This window comes from Anarhichas minor, unplaced genomic scaffold (genome assembly GCF_050575085.1).
Source record: "Anarhichas minor isolate MPS153535 unplaced genomic scaffold, ASM5057508v1 ptg000085l, whole genome shotgun sequence".
Taxonomy (NCBI): Eukaryota; Metazoa; Chordata; class Actinopteri; order Perciformes; family Anarhichadidae; genus Anarhichas; species Anarhichas minor.
In genome coordinates, this window is record NW_027466531.1 from 180,077 (window position 1) to 187,500 (window position 7,424).

At 44.4% G+C, this 7,424-nt stretch overlaps 4 non-coding genes across 4 annotated transcripts; all 4 read right to left on the minus strand.

The window, feature by feature from the left end:
• Positions 1 to 6,048: 6,048 nt before the first annotated feature.
• Positions 6,049 to 6,167, minus strand: LOC142938378 (5S ribosomal RNA). The gene has a single exon (XR_012949571.1). It is a non-coding gene; the product is annotated as a 5S ribosomal RNA (ribosomal RNA).
• Positions 6,168 to 6,418: 251 nt separating this feature from the next.
• Positions 6,419 to 6,537, minus strand: LOC142938415 (5S ribosomal RNA). The gene has a single exon (XR_012949604.1). It is a non-coding gene; the product is annotated as a 5S ribosomal RNA (ribosomal RNA).
• A 254-nt stretch (positions 6,538 to 6,791) lies between these two features.
• LOC142938395 (5S ribosomal RNA) lies at positions 6,792 to 6,910 on the minus strand. Its single transcript, XR_012949587.1, has one exon. It is a non-coding gene; the product is annotated as a 5S ribosomal RNA (ribosomal RNA).
• Positions 6,911 to 7,164: 254 nt separating this feature from the next.
• LOC142938379 (5S ribosomal RNA) lies at positions 7,165 to 7,283 on the minus strand. Its single transcript, XR_012949572.1, has one exon. It is a non-coding gene; the product is annotated as a 5S ribosomal RNA (ribosomal RNA).
• Positions 7,284 to 7,424: the final 141 nt, after the last annotated feature.

The following is a 7,424-nucleotide window of genomic DNA, read 5'->3' on the forward strand; positions in this document are numbered from 1 at the left end:
ATAGCTGTTTTTACTTACAACAAATGACAAAAGATGAACAAAAATACACCCCAAAATTAGTTTAAACATATTTACAATCAAAACGTTTATTTAATCATACAACACACCTAAACCCGCACAAACCAATCAACAAAACCCAAAAAACACCCCACTATACTAACCCTCAGAAATTAAAAACCAGACCCCCACCCTCCCCAACCTTACACAAAGCTGTTCTACTAATGAACAGCTCGGTGAACACCTCCTCCCTACAGGCGTGCAGCAGTCCCAAGTGAGCCTTCAAAAGATTTTTGAAGAGTTCTTTTACATTCACTTGTTTACTTTCAAACAACGCATAATTCCTCCTTAGGACTGCTGCATGCCTGGCGAAAGCGAGGAGCGTGTTCACCTGCATCGTAATGCCCCCTCTGCCCTGCCTGGGGAGGCCGAAGAGCCACACCCAGTCCCACTCTGTCAGTTGCGCCGCAGTAGCACCACAGCCAGTTTTTAAAAACTGACAGACATATGTTTTAAAACCACTAAGAGCACCACATCTCAGTATGAGGTGCTCGAAATCCTCGTCCTCCAGTCCACAGACTGGGCAAAGCCGCTGAAATTTCAGCTTGTGTATCTGATGCAGGACAATGCTAGTGTAGAACCTCCTGTGCCTCAGTTTAAAGTCCGTGTTAAATACTGTATGCGATAAAAAAGGTATTGCCAGGTTGCACCAAATGGATGTTACAGTTTTGGTGGGGAATATGGCTGCCCATCTAAGTTCTGCTGCGGGTCTTTTAATCAGCTTTTGAATCAAAATATCATAAATAACTTTAGTCTTTATTTGAGGAAGTGGAGTGGACTTCGCCCCTTGGCACAGGAGGAAATTCACAGCATCATCCTGCATCAGAATACCACGAGAAGTCAGCGTACGCCAACTTTTTTCCACCCCTTGGGTGATGCTCATCCCTAAGTCCATTATTTGTTTAGTTTTGAACGCCCCTCCCGCCCTCTTCAGTCCCATAAGTGTTTTGTTTTTATCAAAAAATAAAAATTCACCCCCTCTCCCACAGACGCCCCCCAGCGTTGTCAGGCCCGCCTCACGGAGGGCCTTAGACGCTAGGGGTCTGCCTTTGTGGGAGAAGAAGGGCGAATTTAGGAAAGGCAACCGAATCACATGCTCTTTATATTCTACGTCAGGTCTAAGGTGGGGCAGAAATTTGTCCCAAGCCTCCAGCACTTCACGGTAGAACCCCGGAAAGCCTCCTGTGACATTTCTGGGAGAGAAGGCGTACAAATTGTAGCTGCTCCTCTCACCATACTTTGCCAGGAGACCTGCCAAGGTATCTTTCCATGGGTGCTGCCTCTTCGAATCCAAAAACCGGCCTATCAATTTAACCCTAAGTGCATCTCTTTTTGCACTTATGTCAATCAGGTCTAAGCCCCCCTCCCTTTTTTTTGCGATTAAAGTCTTACGAGCGATCATATTGCCCTGCGCCTTCCACAAGAAAGAAGAGATCACGCTGTTTAAAGAATTTAAAGCCCAACTCGGCAGCTCGCAAGACCCCAAAATGTGATTCATTTTGGACAGAATTAGAGCATTAGATACGATTACCTTCCCTCTTATGGTCAGCCCTCGGGCCTTCCACAGGTTACAGGTATTACGTATTCTTATTAGAAGCTCTTGCCAGTTCCGGTCTCTAGCTTTAATGCTATCTTTACCTATATAAATACCAAGTATTTTCCTTTCGTCATCTGTGATTTTAAAGCCCCATTTAGCGGCGTCCACCTTATCTCCGTTAAAGATCATAAGCTCAGATTTTGTTATGTTTATTTTTGCCCCAGACGCCCTTTCATAGTTTGCGATATGGGTCATTACCTGTTCAATGTAGGACGTGTTTTTAATAAATATATTAATATCGTCCGCATATTGTATGACCTTAACCATTTTGTTACCCTCAGTTTTAAAACCCTCAATGCTGTTGTCACTCGTGATGCTAAGAGCTAGGGGCTCTGCTACCAGACTGTAGAGTAAGGCCGACAGGGGACACCCCTGTCTGATGGAGCGTCCTAGCACCACAGGCTCCGTGAGGAATCCATTTACTTTTATTCTGCTCTCCGCTCTTTTGTAGAGGAGCTTAACCCGGTTAATAAAACCCGCGCCAAACCCATAGCTCTTCAGTACCTCCCACATAAAAACCTGTTCTACTCTATCAAAGGCTTTTTCGAGGTCTATGCCCAATATGCACCCCCCCTCTTCAGACATTTTATCGACGATATCTCTCACTGCGATGATGTTATCACTAATGTCTCTATCAGGGATACTGTAGGACTGGGTCTCTGAAACAACAGTTGTTATCACCTCTCTCAGTCTATTTGCGAGCACTTTTGCAAATATTTTATAGTCCGTATTTAGGAGACTAATTGGTCTATAGAATTTAAGTTCATCTTTTGTACCTTTTTTTTTATAAATCAACGTAATTATACCTTCGGTCACTGTCTTCGAGGTATCATTTTGTACCTCCATTTCCTCCAGAACTTTCAACAGGACTGGAGAGAGCAACTCAGAAAAGCAGCAATAGAAATCCGCAGTGAGGCCATCTGATCCAGGACTTTTGTTCTTTTTAAGCCCCTGTATCGCTGCCTCTATCTCCCCGGTTGTGGTAGGTGAGTCACAAAATGTTTTGTCGTTATCACTGATCTGAATTTTAACCTGATTTGTTAGCTGCTGTATGTGAGGTTCTTTTGGGCATTGCCCTTTGTACAGACAGCTATAGTAACTATGAGCTAGCCTCAATAAGTCACTGTTTTCCGTAAAAGTTTTATTATTGTCATCTTTTAGTTCTGCAATGAATTGCTTTTCCTGAGTTGCTCTCTCCAGTCCTAAAAAGAAAGCCGTGCTTTTTTCCCCCTCTAACAGGAAAAGAGACCTACTTCTGACCGCAGCACCCTTGCAACGGTGGGCCTCAATTCCTGCTAGTTTAGCTCTATAAAGCTCGTACTTCTCGCTATTATGGCTGTTGTTTAGCTCCATTCTATCTATTTCTATATTTAGTAGTTCATTTAATATACTCTCCTCTCTCTTCTTGACCCAATTTTTGTCCCTACTATACTTTATAGTGACTTTTTTTATTCTTAATTTAATTTCATCCCAAAATGTGATTTTATTTTCCACAAAAGGAACGTCATAGGCACATTGGGTCAGAAATTTGGTTATCTTTTCTTTATATTCTTTGTCCTCTAACAAGCTATTGTTAAAGCACCAAGTGCTTTTTCCCCTTTTTCCGGTATTATCACCTAGCTTTAGGTCAACATATGCATGATCGCTCCAAGTATTAAAGGTGTACTTTACACCCGAGGCTTTTTTCACTAGGCCAGAGGCCACCAGGACCAGGTCTATACGGGACTGCTTTAAAACACCCAACACAACCTGCCTTCTGGAATAGACTCTCGACCCAGGGTTCACCACACGCCATGCGTCGACCATGTTTTTATTCGTCATAAGATCTTTTAAAGCTGTTCTACTGGTGTCACATTTGCATTTGTCATGGGAGCTGTCGCTATTGCTCAAAGTGGTGTTAAAATCCCCCAGTAGGATGGTTTTATTGTTAATCCATTTATCCAAGCTTTTGAAGAAGATCCTGCGATCTTCTTCTATGTTTGGAGCGTGGATGTTTATAAGTCTGATTACTTCATTATTGAATAAACAGTCAATTATTAGGCATTTGCCATCATCGGCTTTATAAATTACCTTGCTGTTATTGCTGTGATTCTTATTGATTAAAAGAGCTACCCTCCTAGCTCTCCCAGCTCCCTCCTGAGCCTGAACTTCTCCACTCCACATTTTTTGTACACACTTTACAGTATCCTGATCCCACCCAGTTTCCTGAAGGCAGAGAAAGTCAGCATGCTTATATTTCTCTAAAACTGCTTGGATCTTCAGTATGTTTTTGAATCCATTCGTATTGAATGAAGTTATAGAAAAAGAGTCCAGAGCCATGAGGGCAAACAGTAAGGAAAGATGCAAAAACCCAAATACAGATATTCCCATTATTTTTTTTGCACTTTCTTCCTATTACCTCCTTTCTTTAATAAATCAGAATTCCTTTTCCTCACCGTTTGCACTTGTTCTGCGTCCATTTCTGTGTCAGACGCGTCCGGCAGCATCAGGGGGGAACAGTCAACTGACAAGTTGGAGACATCAGCAAAGTCCAGGGAGGACCCTATCTCCGACTGCAGCAAGACTCTTGGCTGCTCCTCAGCCTCCAGGCCCTTCGTCACCACGCTTCTCCCTCTCCCCGTGGCCAGTCTCGACACCCGGACCTTGCTCGGCTTGGCCGGGCTCTGCTCCTGCAGACCCGCGCTGGCTCGTATTACGTCACCGCCTATGCCAGGCTGGCTGGGTGTGGTCACTGGCCCCGCCGCTGCTGTCACCGCTGTAGCCTCTGATGCCACTGCCGCTCGCGCTGCCGTCCCTGGCTCCGCCGCTGCTGCTGCTGCCGTGTCTGGCACCGCCACCTCTCGTGCTGCCGCATCAGGCACCACAGCTGCTGCTTCCGCCGCCACTGGCACCACCTCACTGTCTCCGGTCAGCCCCTCTTGACCGGTTGCCGGTATCGCCTCATCGTTTCCTGCTTCTTCCTCCTGGTCATCACTGCACAACTCCACCTCTGCCCCGGACTCATCGTACGAGGTTTCGTTAGTGCTCTGCATGTCTTCCTCTTCCACCTCCACCTCCTCCTCCTCCTCCTCCTCCTCCACCTCCTGGCACTTGCAAATATCCAGTGCCAGCTTGCAATCCGTGCATTTTTTAGTTTTTTTATTGTTTGTGCACTCTCTGGCATAGTGCCCCTGAACCCCGCAGGTGTGGCAGGAAAACTGCGGGCACTCTCTCTGTATGTGTCCAGGCTGCATGCAAATCCTGCAGATCTTCGTTTGTTTATCATGCAATACGCGAAAATACTCAAAACCCAGCGCCGTCGAGAACTTCGTCGAATACGGGAGGGACTGGACCTTGTCGTTAAACTTCACCCTCACAAAGCGGGTGCCGTCAGTTACTTTGGACCCAGGCCACATTCTTCGCTTCACCGGGGATACAGCTTTTACCCCCCAGCTCAGCAGTTTTGCCAGGATGCTCCTGTCACTCACATAATAAGGTAAGTGCAAAAAGGAGACGACCAGCTCATCATTTGATATCTCTTTCGCGTGTACCCTCGTGTCCCCCACTTTGAAACCCTCCATCAGGCGTTCTTTACCTTTTATGTGGCTCATTGTTACTTTGAATCTTTTCGGGTTGATGACCCGGCACGCCAGTAGCGCACCGCACAGTTTCTGCACATAACTTATCAGTTCCATTGCGCTCATCGATGCGCCGCCCTCCGTCTCCACATTTACCGTGAGGTTCTGCAAAGCAGTCCACTCTCGGGTTTCTGCAGTTAGCTCCTTCTCTCTGGCTTCTACCTCCGTCTGGATGGTGGGGTTTTCCGTAGGGGTTGTCGTCAGATCGGTCCAGGTCTGGTTCACTTGTAAGTCCGTCATTTTGAGAGAAAAAAAAGAAAGCGCCCCTCTCGGAAAAAAGAACTGCGGGGGATGTGTCGCAAAAAAGCGAGAAACAAAAGACTTCCCCCCAATCAGTAAAAACTGACGGGGGTACTGTACACTAAACCAACTAATAAACTTTTAGAAAAAAGCTTGCATGTGTAAATCAAAGAAGAGAGAAGAAAGGAGAGGAAGGAAAAAGCGTGCCTGTTCTCAGGATCCACCAGCTCAGCTCACACAGGTGTCTCAAATCAGCACTGATCAGAGAGGTATGGCCGTAAGCAAGTTTGTCTCCAACACATAGTTCTTTAAAACCTACAACAGTAGGTCAATTTTAAAACGTTAACGAACCTAAACCAGTTCATTAATTAACATTCCAATAATAAGAAAATATTGATATATTGATTGATTCTGTTTCCCTTTTTACCGTTACCCACATCTTTGTATGCATCTCTTCTTCAATCTTGCCTTTTTCTCACATATTTCTCAAGTGAAAAAGCAGCAGTGTCCTCTGCCTTTTGGAGAGAGAAGTGAAAAAACTTACAGCACCTGGTATTCCCAGGCTGTCTCCCATCCAAGTACTAACCAGGCCCGACTCTGCTTAGCTTCCGAGATCGGACGAGATCGGGCACGAACAGAGAGGTATGGCCGTAAGCAAGTTTGTCTCCAACACATAGTTCTTTAAAACCTACAACAGTAGGTCAATTTTAAAACGTTAACGAACCTAAACCAGTTCATTAATTAACATTCCAATAATAAGAAAATATTGATATATTGATTGATTCTGTTTCCCTTTTTACCGTTACCCACATCTTTGAATGCATCTCTTCTTTAATCTTGCCTTTTTCTCATGTTTCTCAAGTGAAAAGCAGCAGTGTCCTCTGCCTTTTGGAGAGAAAAGTGAAGAAAGTTACAGCACCTGGTATTCCCAGGCGGTCTCCCATCCAAGTACTAACCAGGCCCGACTCTGCTTAGCTTCCGAGATCGGACGAGATCGGGCACGAACAGAGAGGTATGGCCGTAAGCAAGTTTGTCTCCAACACATAGTTCTTTAAAACCTACAACAGTAGGTCAATTTTAAAACGTTAACGAACCTAAACCAGTTCATTAATTAACATTCCAATAATAAGAAAATATTGATATATTGATTGATTCTGTTTCCCTTTTTACCGTTACCCACATCTTTGTATGCATCTCTTCTTCAATCTTGCCTTTTTCTCACATATTTCTCAAGTGAAAAAGCAGCAGTGTCCTCTGCCTTTTGGAGAGAGAAGTGAAAAAACTTACAGCACCTGGTATTCCCAGGCTGTCTCCCATCCAAGTACAAACCAGGCCCGACTCTGCTTAGCTTCCGAGATCGGACGAGATCGGGCACGAACAGAGAGGTATGGCCGTAAGCAAGTTTGTCTCCAACACATAGTTCTTTAAAACCTACAACAGTAGGTCAATTTTAAAACGTTAACGAACCTAAACCAGTTCATTAATTAACATTCCAATAATAAGAAAATATTGATATATTGATTGATTCTGTTTCCCTTTTTACCGTTACCCACATCTTTGTATGCATCTCTTCTTCAATCTTGCCTTTTTCTCACATATTTCTCAAGTGAAAAAGCAGCAGTGTCCTCTGCCTTTTGGAGAGAGAAGTGAAAAAACTTACAGCACCTGGTATTCCCAGGCTGTCTCCCATCCAAGTACTAACCAGGCCCGACTCTGCTTAGCTTCCGAGATCGGACGAGATCGGGCACGAACAGAGAGGTATGGCCGTAAGCAAGTTTGTCTCCAACACATAGTTCTTTAAAACCTACAACAGTAGGTCAATTTTAAAACGTTAACGAACCTAAACCAGTTCATTAATTAACATTCCAATAATAAGAAAATATTGATATATTGATTGATTCTGTTTCCCTTTT